General features: G+C 45.0%; 1 pseudogene; it reads left to right on the top strand.

Annotated features, from left to right (window-relative positions):
* The first annotated feature begins 1,847 nt into the window (after window positions 1-1,847).
* On the top strand, window positions 1,848-14,171 carry LOC112078870 (neutral amino acid transporter A-like; annotated as a pseudogene).
* Window positions 14,172-14,384: the final 213 nt, after the last annotated feature.

The following is a 14,384-nucleotide window of genomic DNA, read 5'->3' as shown; positions in this document are numbered from 1 at the left end:
TTCCTGCAGATTATAAAGAACGAAAAGGCCTGCACACCCTGTTCCTGCAGATGTATAAAGAACAGGAAAGCCTGCACACCCTGTTCCTGCAGATGTATAAAGAACAGAAAGGCCTGCACACCCTGTCCTCAGATGTATAAAGACAGAAAGGCCTGCACACCTGTTCCTGCAGATGTTATAAAGAACAGAAAGGCCTGTGCACACCCTGTTCCTGCAGATGTATAAAGAACAGAAAGCCGCACACCTGTTCCTACAGATGTATAAAGAACAGAAAGGCCTGCACACCCTGTTCCTACAGATGGATAAAGAACAGAAAGGCGCTGCACACCCTGTTCCTGCAGATGCTCCCAATCTCACCTCTGTTGACAACGTTTTGATCCCAAGGAGCTCATGAGGGAAAACATGTAGACACTTCACAGGGGGATGTCCCAAAGAAACTAAATGCCAACAAACGACACAGATCACCAGCATGCAAAGGTAATGTGCGAGCTCCACTGCACTGTAGTGGCTTGGAACGTGACCATTTTCCTGATTGTTGACCTGACCTCCAGCGAGGCTGGAAGGAAGCCCAGCCATGGCATCACTCAGCTGGTAGTTTGGCCCAGCTGTCACAGGGCCGCGGAGAAGAGAAGACTGGAGGGGTGACAAGGATCGGAGGGACAGAGCCAGTCCCTTTCTGAATCGCCCTCTGTACCCAGCTGTCAGATGACAAGGGAATGCATCCCAAATGCCATCTATTACCTATATAGTGCCCTACTTTTAACCAGGCGCCTATGGCGCTTTATAGGGATAATGGTACCATTTGGGACGCTCCCATAGAAATGCTTGGCTCATCATTGGCAGAGAATTACCAGTCTGAGGGTACTGATGAACAGACATGGCAGACCTCCTCCGACCAGTGCTAATAGTGTGGGTCCCCCTAAGGGCTCAATGGGAGCATTGCTCTTTTCTCTGGGCTGAATATCATTTTAGAGACATTTAAATGGTAGCCTACTGAATCAATATCAAACTGAAAGGCTATGTTCTGATGCCTATGTTCTGATGTTCTATGTTCTGATGTTCTATGTTCTGATGCCTATGTTCTGATGCCTAGTGTTCTGATGCCCTATGTTCTATGATGCCCTATGTTCTGATGCCTATGTTCTGATGCCTATGTTCTGATGCCCTATGTTTCTGATTTCTATGTTCTGATGTCCTATGTTATGATGTTCTATGTTCTGATGTTCTGTGATGTTCTATGTTCCTGATGCCCTATGTTCTGATGCCCTATGTTCTGATGTTCTATGTTCTGATGTTTCTGATGTTCTATGTTCTGATGCCTATGTTCTTGATTTCTATGTTCGATGTTCTGATCCCTCATGTTCTATGTTCTGACGTTCTATGTTCTGATGTCTATGTTCTGTGTTTCTATGTTCTGATGTTCTATGTTCTGTGTTCTTGTTCCTGATGCTTATGTTCTGTGTTCGTTCTGATGTCCTATGTTTTGATGTCCTATGTTTGATGCCCTATGTTGATGTTCTATGTTCTGATGTTCATTTCTGATGTTCTATGTTCTGATGTTCTGATGTCCTATGTTCTGATGTCCTATGTTCTATGTTCTGATGTTTATGTTCTAATGTTTTATTTATGTGTTCTGTATCTGTGTTCAGATGTTATGATGTTCTGGTTCTGATGTCCTATGTTCTGATGTTGTGATGTTCTGTGTTCTGATGTTTTATGTCTAATGTCTATTTTAATGTGTTCTGATTTTCTGTGTTCAGATGTTATGATGTTCTAATGTTCTGTGTTTTTTGTAAAAAAAAAAAAACACAACCATACAAACAAAAGTGTTTATGTGTTCTATGTAGGTTCCTGTGGGCACAGAACCAGATGGTATGAACATCTTGGGCCTGGTTCTCTTTGCCATGGTGTTCGGGGTGGCACTGAGGAAGCTGGGAGAGGAGGGGGAGGAGCTCATACGCTTCTTCAATGCTTTCAATGAAGCCACCATGGTGCTGGTGTCCTGGATCATGTGGTGAGTGACCTTAAACAACCCAGATCATGTGATTAGCCTCTCCTGGTTCCCAAGACTATTCCCAAGGGAAAACAAGAGGAGYTTCTGATGGCTCACTAGATAAAGTCCGTACTGTTTATTCCTTAAGAAGTGCAGGAGGTGTTGTAGGCTGCTGACGYTATGCATTTGACTCTGAAATGAGAAGCTACTTTTTGACTGGGAAGCTGCCTACTTATGTTGAATCAAATTAAACATTTAATTACATTTCTGATAAATATTATAGGTTTTCCTTTCAAATAAATCTGCAGAAAAAATAAATATTCTGTTTATCATCACCTCACCAAATGGTATAAATTCTATATTTCTCCTTACCTCAGGTATGTCCCATTCGGCATCATGTTCCTGGTGGGTAGTAAGATTGTGGAGATGGAGGATGTGGTTCTGTTGGTGACCAGTCTGGGGAAATACATATTCGCCTCCGTCCTGGGTCATATCATCCACGGGGGGGTCGTCCTGCCTCTCATCTACTTTGGGTTCACACGCAAGAACCCCTTCAGCTTCCTGTCCGGCCTCATCACGCCCTTCACCACCGGCCTTCGCCACCTGCTCCAGGTAGGCCTCTGTTACTGTATCCCTCCACCAGTCCAAGTACTATCCCTCCACCAGTCCAAGTACTATCCCTCCACCAGTCCAAGTACTATCCCTCCACCAGTCCAAGTACTATCCCTCCACCAGTCCAGGTACTATCCCTCCACCAGTCCAGGTACTATCCCTCCACCAGTCCAGGTACTATCCCTCAACCTCCAAGTACTATCCTCCACCAGTCCAGTACTATCCTCACCAGTCCAGTACTATCTCCACAGTCCAGGTACTATCCCTCCACCAGTCCAGGTACTATCCCTCCACCAGTCCAGTTACTATCCCTCCACCAGTCCAAGTACTATCCCTCCCAGTCCAGGTACTATCCCTCACCAGTCAGGTACTATCCCCCACCAGTCAGTACTATCCTCCACAGTCCAGGTACTATCCCTCCACAGTCAGGTACTATCCCTCCACCAGTCCAGGTACTATCCCTCCACCAGTCCAGGTACTATCCTCCACCAGTCCAGGTACTATCCCTCCACCAGTCCAGGTACTATCCCTCCACCAGTCCAGGTACTATCCCTCCAGTCCGGCGTACTATCCCCCTCCTGTCCGGTACTATCCTCCCTGTCCGGGTACTATCCCTCCACCAGTCCGGGTACTTCCCTCCACAGTCCGGTACTATCCCTCCACCAGTCCGGGTACTATCCTCCACCAGTCCGGGTACTATCCCTCCACCAGTCCGGGTACTATCCCTCCACCAGTCCGGGTACTATCCCTCCACCAGTCCAGGTACTTCCTCCACCATGTCCAGGTACTATCCCCCTGCCTGTCCAGGTACTATCACTCCACCTGTCCAGGTACTATCACTCCACCTGTCCAGGTACTATCACACCACCTGTCCAGGTACTATCACTCCACCAGTCCGGGTACTATCCCTCCGTCTGTCCAGGTACTATCCCTCCGTCTGTCCAGGTACTATCCTCCGTTTGTCCAGGTACTATCCCTCCACCAGTCCAGGTACTATCCCCCTGCCTGTCCAGGTATATCACTCCACTGTCCAGGTACTATCACTCCACCAGTCCGGGTATATCCCTCCCCAGTCCGGTACTATCCCTCCACCAGTCCTGGTACTATCCTCCACCAGTCCAGGTACTATCCCTCCACCAGTCCGGTACTATCCCTCCACCAGTCCAGGTACTATCCCTCCACCAGTCCAGGTACTATCCCTCCCACAGTCCAGGTCTATCCCCACCAGTCCAGGTACTATCCTCACCTGTCCAGGTACTATCACTCCACCAGTCCGGTATATCCTCCGTCGTCGGTACTATCCTCCGCCTGTCCAGGTACTATCCCTGCGCCTGTCCAGGTACTATCTCCTCTGCCTGTCCAGGTACTATCCCTCTGCCTGTCCAGGTACGATCGCTCTGCTGTCCAGGTACTATCCTCTGCCTGTGCAGGTACTATCCCTGCGCCTGTGCAGGTACTATCCCCCTGCCTGTCCAGGTACTATCCTGCGCCTGTCCAGGTACTATCCCTGCGCCTGTCCAGGTACTATCCCTCTGCCTGTCCAGGTACTATCCCCTGCTGTAGGTATATCCCTGCGCCTGGTACTATCCCTCTGCCTGTCCAGGTACTATCCCTCTGCCTGTCCAGGTACTATTGCTCTGCCTGTCCAGGTACTAGGTATTCCTCCACCTACCTGTCTAGGGAAGACATGACAACATAATAATCTAGAGGAGAAAGAAACGCACACCAATTTAGGCGAGGTGCTGGCTAGCGGAGTAGAACACTTGAAAAATGAAAGGAGAGGCGCACACTCTAAGAGCTCAGATGCCAATAATTGAATAACCTAATAACCAACGTTGCGTCACTAGTTTATATAGTGTCAAAGGACACACAAAGGTGTCTGTAATCATGGCCGGGTGTGGCCTGATATCATTATAATTCTCAGATATAAAAATAACATATCAAAACAATGAATGATAGCATACGATCTTAGATACAATGTGGCTACATAGGCCTACAAACATTTACAACAGCAAAATCACAATAATCACAAGAATGGCTTCATATAAAATCTACGTTGAGACCGAAGGGAGCAAGAGTCTTTAAATTAAAGATCCAGGCAGCCTCTCATTTTAACATAAATTGTCGAGGTCACCCCTCTCTTAGGAGGGTGACATGTTCGATGCCGATATAACGTAGTGACGAAATCGAGTGGTTTTCTTCCAAAAGTGGGCGGCGACTGGGTACGTCGAGTTTTGTCCCTAATGGTGTACGACGCTCCGAGACTCGTACTTTTAATTCGTGCTTTGTTTTACCCACTATCATTTTTACCACAAGGACAAGTTATAAGATAATTACTGCCTTAGTGGAGCACGTGATAACACCTTTGATTGGGCTTGTTTCCCTGTTTGGGGTGTTTGAAGGATCTACATTTGGAAGTGCCATTGCATTGAGCACCAGCCATAACACTTGTAGTTTCCATCCTGTAGGGGTGCAATTAGACGTTGTGCAGGGATATCTTGGGGTGGTAAATCAGAGTTTAACCAATTGATCTCTGGGTTTCTGCCCAGTGAGAATACGATCAAGGGAAGGTCCTAAAACACATTTACTGATACTATCATCGGAGCTTAGAATGTGCCAATATTTGTGAACGATTTCCCTTAATTAGTTCAGAGCACCTTGAATAGCGGGTAGTTAGATGCAAGAATACTTCTTTGTGTGAAGCCAGGTGTGATAAGACAAAGACAGAAAAAATGGAAAATGAAAAGTGGATCGGCGGTGGCTAGAAAGCCGGTGACGTCGACCGCCGAATGCCGCCCAAACAAGGAGAGGGACCGGACTTCGGCGAAGTCGTGACACAAAATCTATTCTTTTTTGCAAATTCTTTTGATTCGACAGAATTGGCTGTAGGGCAAACTGTTTTTCAAGGGAAGTGGGTGAAACTATCAGCCCTCAACAAACTGTTACGATCAGTAGGTTTCCTGTAAAGATCTGTGATAGAACATTATCCTCACACAAGATCAGAAGATCAAGGAAACTGATTTGACGTGCATAAGATTGCACAGTAAATCTCAGATGCTCAGAACAAGAGTTAAGAAAAGCATGGAACTCCTGGTTCTGTTTTGCATCACCCTCCATAACAAAAATATAATCAATATACCGTTTCCAAATAATGATGTTAGGCAATAATTGTTTTTGAGAGGATTGAAAATGGACTGTTTCTCCATGTAACCACATAGAAATGAGCATAGTTAGGAGCCATGGGAATCCCATAGCCAGTACCCTTCGTCTGAATAAAGAAATCCTTTAGAAACATCAAGTAGTTGTGTGTGAGTACTATTTCAGCCAATGTTATAATGCAGGCACTGGAAGGTAGTTCATTAGGGTCACGTTGAGGAAGAAAATGTTCCATAGCTTCATTACCGACCATAACTGCTGGTGTCCTTTACAAGGGGAGCTGTTCTGAGATCATATTGCTGGTGTCCTTACAAAGCAAGAGCATGGCAGGGCTCAATATGTTGCTTGATAAATTGAAGACACTCAGTCTCGTGGGTTCGGGACGTGTGAACGGTCCCTCTGCCTCTGGTAGTTCGTTTTTCTTACCCTTCGTGTGGCATCCTGTCGGTGCGCCTGTCGCAGTTTCCCACCTCCGCGCTTCCGTCGGCCCAGTCTCTCGTTGGATAAAAAACTGCCACTGGAAGCAGATGAGGCGCTGGTTGTAGTGTTGGTCAGACGGGGTGGATAGAAGGAAACAGCATCCCTCCTGCGTCTGTCATGGAGAGGAGGAGCAGGACCTCTTTTATCAGGGTTTCTCCAGAAGTAGACTTTGTCCTTGTCTTTTTTGTGTTGGTTGAATTTCTTGATTATAAGTTCCTTTATTTCTGTAGACAACTTGTCCTGGAGCGCTTGGTTAGTTGTCATCAGTTCATTGAATATGCCATCATCATTAACGGCTCCTTGCAGAGCTGTGTGTTTCTCTTCAATCCATTTCAATCAAATGCTTTTTCAACTGGTCAACAATTCATGTCATTAAATCAATCGAGCATTTGTTCAGGATGGCACACCAGCGCTCCCAGAAATCATCTGTGCGCTGTCCCAATGATGGTTATTTTTGCCACGGAGTCCCCGTGGAATAATGCCTTGACGCACATAATCACTAAGAGTGACTATATGTAGATACATTCTCGTCTGGCACTTAGATACGTTTAACAGTTCTTTTCGAGAGGTCAGAATTACCCCCCGGCATGTCAAAAAGGGACTCCGATACAATTATCTTCCATTGCTAGCAGGCTTTGTCTCCAAGTCTACACCCCACCCTATTCCCTCTATAGTGCACTACTTTTGACCAGAGCCTGAACACACACCTGGGCTCTGGTCAAAAGTAGTGCCATTTGGGACACACTCATTGTCTCCAAGTATTCTCTGCTGTAAGTAACCTGCTGTAAGTAACCTAAACCTTTGGCTGAGTTGTTCCAACCTCAATCTTCAGACTCTGGACCCCACCACCTCTCTATCTAATCCATGGGAAGCCAGGACATTCCTGGAGGCTCTTTACCATAGAAATAGAATGAGTAGAAGGGATGGTAACCTCTGACTTCTATTCATTGCTAGTTCTGTGTCTTTACCCTCTCTCTGTATGAAGTGTTTTCAAGTTACACTTACAATACGTTTTCAGGTGGCTCTCTCATTTCCTCTCTCTATTCTCTCTCCTCTCTCCCCTTCCTTCTCTTGCTATTTAAAACATCTCACTTGCGAATATTCATGTAAATATTGTCAAAGCAGAGGAACTGAAGTGCTAGTAAAGTACTGTAAAATGTTCCAGATGAATATGCTGTAATAAACCACTTTCCTGTATCTTACTTGTCCACCCTCCCCCCTCTCTCTCCTCAGCTCGGCGACGCTGCCCTCCATGATGAAGTGTATAGCGAGAACAACGGATGTGACAAGCGGATCATCTTCATCCTCCCATCGAGCCACGTCAACATGGACGGAGCGGCCATCTTCCAGTCTCGCTGTTCTTCATCGCTCAGCTCAAAACATAGAGCCTCAACCCGGCCATCTTCACCATCCCTGTGGTGGGTGGGTCAGAAGGTAATGGTGTGGGTCAGAAGGCCGTGGCAGAAGGAAGAGGTGGGTGGGGTCAGAAAGAAAGGTTGGGTGGGTCAGAAAGATGTGGGTGGGACAGAAGGGAGTGAGGTGCGGTCAGAAGGAAGGGTGGGTCAGAAGGAAGGTGGGGGGTCAGAAGGAAGGTGGTGGGTCAGAAGGGATGGGTGGGGTCAGAAGGAAGGGGCGGTGTCAGAAGTGAGGGGGCATTCAGAGAAGGTGGCAGAGAAGGGTGGGTGTCAGAAGAATGGGTTGGAATTTTGCAACCTATGTCTGATGCTCTGACAGTATCATGCAGGCTGCTCTGTCCCATCAGTGTGACACGCACAGCGTCCAGTTGTGGCGCAGCGCAATACCAGCCGGGTATCATCCATCGCCAATCATCCGAGCTACTCGCCTGCCCACCAACGACCTGTCCTCATGCTGACGTCCGACTGGACTGTGTGAGTAACACATGTGACAGTATAAAACCATTAACAGCAAACATACACCAGACAACACACACACACACAGCACGCCACACACACACAAGACAACACACCACATGAACACACACAGCCCACACACAGCACACACTTACAGACAAGCACACACCACACACACACACCCACACAGCGCCACCACCCGCACAACACCAGACAAGCACACATGGACAGACACATTTATGTACATATGCATGGACATCGCACACACGTACAAACACACACACACACACACACACACACACACACACACACACACACACACACACACACACGTACAAAACACACACACAAACACACACCGCATAACACACTCTTAATTACTCACCATTTTGGCCACCTGCCAAATCAAAATATCAACGTTATCCATAACATACAGTAGACCTGACGTACAGTACACAGTAGACCTGCACAGTAGACAGAGACCTGTACAGTAGCAGTAGACCGCTACAGTAGACCTGTACAGTAGACCTGTACCAGTAGACCTGTACAGTAACAAGTGACTGACAGTAGACCTGTAACAGTAGACAGTAGACCTGTACAGTAGACCTGTACAGTAGACAGTTTAGACCTGTACAGTAGACCTGACAGTAGACCTGTACAGTAGACAGTATGACCTGTACAGTAGACCTGTATATAACCTGTAAGCAGACAGTAGAACCTGTACAGAGACAGTAGTTATATACCTGTACAGTAGACATAGTAAGACCTGTACAGTAGACCTGTACAGTAGACAGTAGACCGTACAGTATACTGTACAGTAGACCTGTACAGTAGACAGTAGACTGTACAGTAGACGCTACAGTAGACAGTAGACCTTACAGTAACCTTACAGTAGACGTACAGTAGACCTGTACATAGACAGTTAGACCTGTACAGTATACACTAGTAGTAGACCTGTACAGTAGACTACAGTAACAGTAGACCTGTACAGTATGACCTTTGTATAGTAGACCTGTACCAGAGACAGTAAGACTGTAAGTGTAGACAGTAGACCTGTACAGTAACCTGTACATTAGACAGTAGACCTGTACAGTGACCTTACAGTAGACCGTACAGTAAATAGACCTGTACAGTATACCTTACAGTAGACCTGTACAGTAGACATGTACAGTACCTGTACAGTAGACCTGTACATAACAGTTAGACCTGTACAAACCTGACAGTAGACATAACCTGTACAGTTAACTACCGTACAGTAGACCTGTACAGTAACTGACAGTAGACAGTAGACACAGTGAACCGTACAGAGACAGACCTTACAGTAGACAGTAGACCTGTGTACAGTAGACCTGTTACAGTAGACCTGTACATAGACAGTAACCTTACAGTAGACCTGTACAGTAGACCTGTACAGTAGACAGAGTAGAACCTGTACAGTAGACAGTTAGACCTGTACAGTAGACCTGTACAGTAGACCTTTACAGTAGGCAGTAGACCCGTACAGTAGACAGTAGACCTGTACAGCAGACAGTAGACCTTACAGTAGACCTGTACAGTAGACAGTAACCTCTACAGTATACCTGTACAGTAGACCTGTACAGCTAAGACAGTAACCTGCTACAGTAGACCTTACAGTAGACCTCCTACGTACGTAGAGCAGTAGACCTGTACAGTAGCAGTAGACCTGTACAGTAGACCTGTAACAGTATACAGAGACCTTACAGTAGACCTGTACAGTAGAGAGTAGACCTGTACATAACATAGACCTGTACAGTAGACAGAGACTAGGCAGTAGATGAACTACGTACACAGTAGACCGTACAGTAACAGTAGACCCTGACAGTAGACCTACAGTGTAGACAGTAGACCTTACAGTAGACCTGTACAGTAGAAGTAACCTGTACAGTAGACCGTACAGTAGAGAGTAGACCTTACAGTAGAGAGAACCTGACAGTAGACAGTAGACCTGTACAGTAAGACCTGTACAGTAGACAGTAGAGAGTAGACCTGTACAGTAGAGAGTAGACCTGACAGTAGACCTGTACAGTAGAGATAGACCTGTACAGTAGACCTGTACAGTAGAAGATAGACCTGTACATAACCTGTACAGTAGATAGACCTGCTACAGTAGAGAGTAGACCTTTACAGTAAGACAGTAGACCTGTACAGTAGACAGTAGACAGTAACTACACGTAGACCTGTACATAGACAGTAAGACCTGTACATAGACCTAGTAGAGAGAACCTGTACAGAGATAGACCTGTACAGTAGACAGTAACGACGTAGACATAGACCTACAGTAGACAGTAGACAGTAGACCGTACAGTAGACATTAGACCTTACAGTACAGTAGGCCCAGTACCAGTAGACCGTACAGTAGACTAGCTTACTAGACCAGTGACTTACATAGAAGTAGACCTGTACAGTAGACAGTACGACAGTAGACCGACAGTAGACAGTAGACCTGTACAGTAGACAGTAGACCTGACTACAGTAGACAGTTAGACCTTACTAGACAGTAACCTAGTAACAGTAAACGACAGTAGTACAGTAGACCTGTACAGTAGACAGTAGACCTGTACAGTCAGTGACGTTAAGATAGACAGTAACACTGTACAGTATACAGTAGACCTGTACAGTAGACAGTAGACAGTAGACCTGTACAGTAGACAGTAGACCGTACAGTACAGTAGACAGTAGACTGTCAGTACAGTAGACAGTAAGACCTGTACAGAGACAGATAATGTACAGTAGACAAGTAGACCTGTACAGTAGACATAGACCTGTACAGTAGACCCTTGTACAGAAATAGATGTTCTGCATAGCAACCGTGGGTATGTACATTAGATGTATGCTAACAGTTAAAGAGAGCTCCTGATTCAGCTTCGCAGACTTGATATACTGCTTAGCTTCTGACAAAAAGTATCCTAATAAATTGTGTATGTGTTTGGGTGTACGTGTGTGCTTTTTTGTGTATGTGTGCGTATGTACATGTGCGTGTACTTATGCGTGTGTTGTTTGCAGGGACCGCACCACCACCGAGTAACGTGGAGGGAGACGCCCTGGGGGCGGGGATCCTCCACCACATCAACCAACAGGAGATGAAGAAACAACACCTGGGGGAGGAGCTAGCGGAGGTCCTGGTGGAAGCGGTGGCCAAACACCCAGGCTGACGAGGAGACCTCCCCGCTCGTCACGCCACCAAACCCTGAGTTCAGCAGGCGACCAATCCCCAGGGAGACCCGGACGCCATTGAGTCTGTCCTGTGAACTCGTAAAACAACTGTGAATTCCGTCTCTATGGTTTACTATCAGTGGTGGCTGGTGGCACTTCAATTCGGAGGACGGGCTCATAGCAAAGGCTGGAACGAAATGAATGAATCAAAACACATCAAATATATGGTTTTCTTTGTGTTCGATGTAATTACATTCACTCCATTCCAGACATTATTATTAGCCGTCCTCCCCTCACCAGCCTCCTGGTGTCTAAGGTTACGATGCTCTGCTCCTACTCCTGACACACGACCGAGTCAACCGAATCGTCTGTGAATCGACTCTGAATCAACTCTGATCACCTTTACCATACCTCTTAAAACAGTTCATGAGTTATTTCCTTCTAGGAAAAAAGTGCCCAAGATAAAGTTGTTTTATATGTGGTACTTCCTATTTGGATATTCTAAAAGTGTATTTAAAAAGCCACAAGAAAGGTTAGCTTCCCCTTTTGAATGAATCTTGCCTATAAATTCCAGGCTTCTTTCTGGTTTTGGGTGAGAGTGGTCTGTTAGACATAGAATCTAAAAAGGAATCTCTCCTAACCGTGCCGTGGCTGTGACCTCACAAGGCAGATAGTAAATGATTCTCCTTCCTAACTGACCTGGAGTTTTGTTTGTTTTCTGTCGATAGTCAACCAGAACGTGAAACATACCCCTCAAATGACAAAGTCTCTCAAATATTTTGGGTAAATATTGAGAAGAGCCACAGTTGACCTTCTGTTTATGTACTAGAACCTACTGACCCAATGGCCTACTATGGTGCCTGTATCTAATATTGGATTAGGACCATAAGGATCTGTGTCGATATAGTGCAGGTTCAATTAGAGCAAATCCTAACTTCTACTTAATTTTGATTTTCACTTGTCTCAGATTGACATCAATGCGTCACGCACCAAATTGAACCCTTCCTCGGTTAAATAAAGGTAATAAATAAATGCATAACTAAGTGATTGCCTTAAATGAAGTTACATTAGGATTTACCCCTTAGGCAATGCATGAAATATGGTGGTGAGCACACTCCATTTACTAAACTGTTAAAGTGCAGACCGAGGCCAACAAGGGCTGTCCTATCCTTCTATTGTTGTGAGAATAGATGTTGCCTCCATCAGTGATGTCCCACCCTTGCTACTATGGGTTTCATTTACTGAAGAAACCAAACCATATGTTCTTTGGAACTTTTTCTTTTTGAATTGAGAGGAAGCATGGTCATGGTATTACAAATGGTACCCTGTTCCCTATATAGTGCACTTCTTTTAACCTGAGCCCAGCACCCTGTTCCCTATATAGTGTACTACATTTTCCCCATAGGGCTCTGTTTAAAAGCATTGAACTATGTAAGGAATAGCCATTTGGGACGACACAATGGGCATTGATAAAGGCATGCTCTCATTATTGACTCTATAGTATTTATCTATATCCCTGGACATGAAGGAAACTGCCAAAGTTGTTAAAACAGCCTTTCCTTTTGCTAGATACATCTATGGGATAAGTGTATGTTTTACAAATGACCAAAAAAAATTGTTTACAAAATAATGATATTACAGTAGTGGTTTCTGCTGCCACCTATTGTGGTGGCGTATTCTCTGTCATCTCGTGTGTGTGGTGTGTTGTGTTCTGCTTCCACCTAGTGGTGGCATAGTGGTTCTGCTGCCACCTAGTGGTGGCGTGGCGTAGTTCTGCTGCCACCTATTGGCTGTGTATGTGTTCGGCTTCCACCCAGTGTGCGTGTTGTAGTGGTTCTGCTCCCACAGTGTGCGTGGCTCAATTTTTAGTTCTGTCATGAGAATGGCGCAAGCATGCTGAAAGTACCGCGTTTTAATTTAATTTGATCCTATATGGGCCAATGTGGCCTAGTTTATCAATGTAGTCAAATTGATTTCTTCTTTCTTTGTAATGAATCACTATTGCTGTTTGCTGGAAATGATTTACTCTGATTTATKGGAGGAAATTATGTTGTACTAACTCACTAATGTACCAACTCTGTTCCACAATTCCACTTCTACTCAGACTAATCGTTTGTTGAAGCAGTTTTTAGATGTTGGAAATGGAAGGTTGTCCCTCAAGCAAGGACAATTATATGTTATTAACTGTTTTATACAAAATTGTATGCACCCTGATTTGTCAGAATCTTTGTGAATTTAATGTCTCTAAACATGTCCTTAAAAATGTGAAAAGGTTGCCAATCTGTCATCGGAATACTGTGGCTCTACATAGTTTGACAGTGAATGAGGTATTTTTTGGAAACCAGAAACTGGTTGTGAGAAGGATCATTTAGTTTGAATATTCTTTCTTTGTTTAACATGATCATCTTTCAATCGAACAACCCTTTACTTGAATAAGCTATATGAAGGAATTTTAATTTATTCTAATTGCGTTAACATTTTGTATAATTTGTATTTTTGATATACGATTTAGGCATTTTCTCTCAATTTCTAGTTGCCAAATCTGTTCCTAACGCCTTTCTCTGATGTGGAACAATTTTTCTTACAGCCTAAAGTATGTAGCCTGGTCCAGCTCTGGTTGTGCTCCTGCCAACTCCATTGCTGTAATTGTCAAGACAATCTGTTTGGCATGACAATGAGTGGCATGACATGGTAGCACAAACAGATCTGGCACGCTGGCTAKAAAGTATGTCCTCCATTTTGTTTTGTGGTATTTTGACCAACAGGAATAACTACTATGTTTCCTGTGAAATGATGATGTCTAGCTTTGTAACACAGCTGTCTCTTTTACTTGTCTCTGTCTTTTACCGTTAAATATAAATGTGTGTTTCACGCAACAGAGATKATTTACTGGTGTTWGCTGATTGTCTGAATAGTAGCCTGGTCTGTTGGTATACCAGAATCAGCCTGGAGATGAGCTTAGAGGYGTACCCATGTCAGATATGTAATAAATACATGGTGGGCATATAGGTAAGTCTTGGAAATCCCAGACCTATGCTGGAACATTGGTACATTGTGGAAGGCAACCTGTCTGTCTAGACTAGATTAGAGGTGGCGTT

Source organism: Salvelinus sp. IW2-2015, unplaced genomic scaffold (genome assembly GCF_002910315.2).
Source record: "Salvelinus sp. IW2-2015 unplaced genomic scaffold, ASM291031v2 Un_scaffold6404, whole genome shotgun sequence".
NCBI lineage: Eukaryota > Metazoa > Chordata > Actinopteri > Salmoniformes > Salmonidae > Salvelinus > Salvelinus sp. IW2-2015.
The sequence above is the reverse complement of the archived record's forward strand: the minus strand, read 5'-3'. Positions and strand labels throughout refer to the sequence as shown.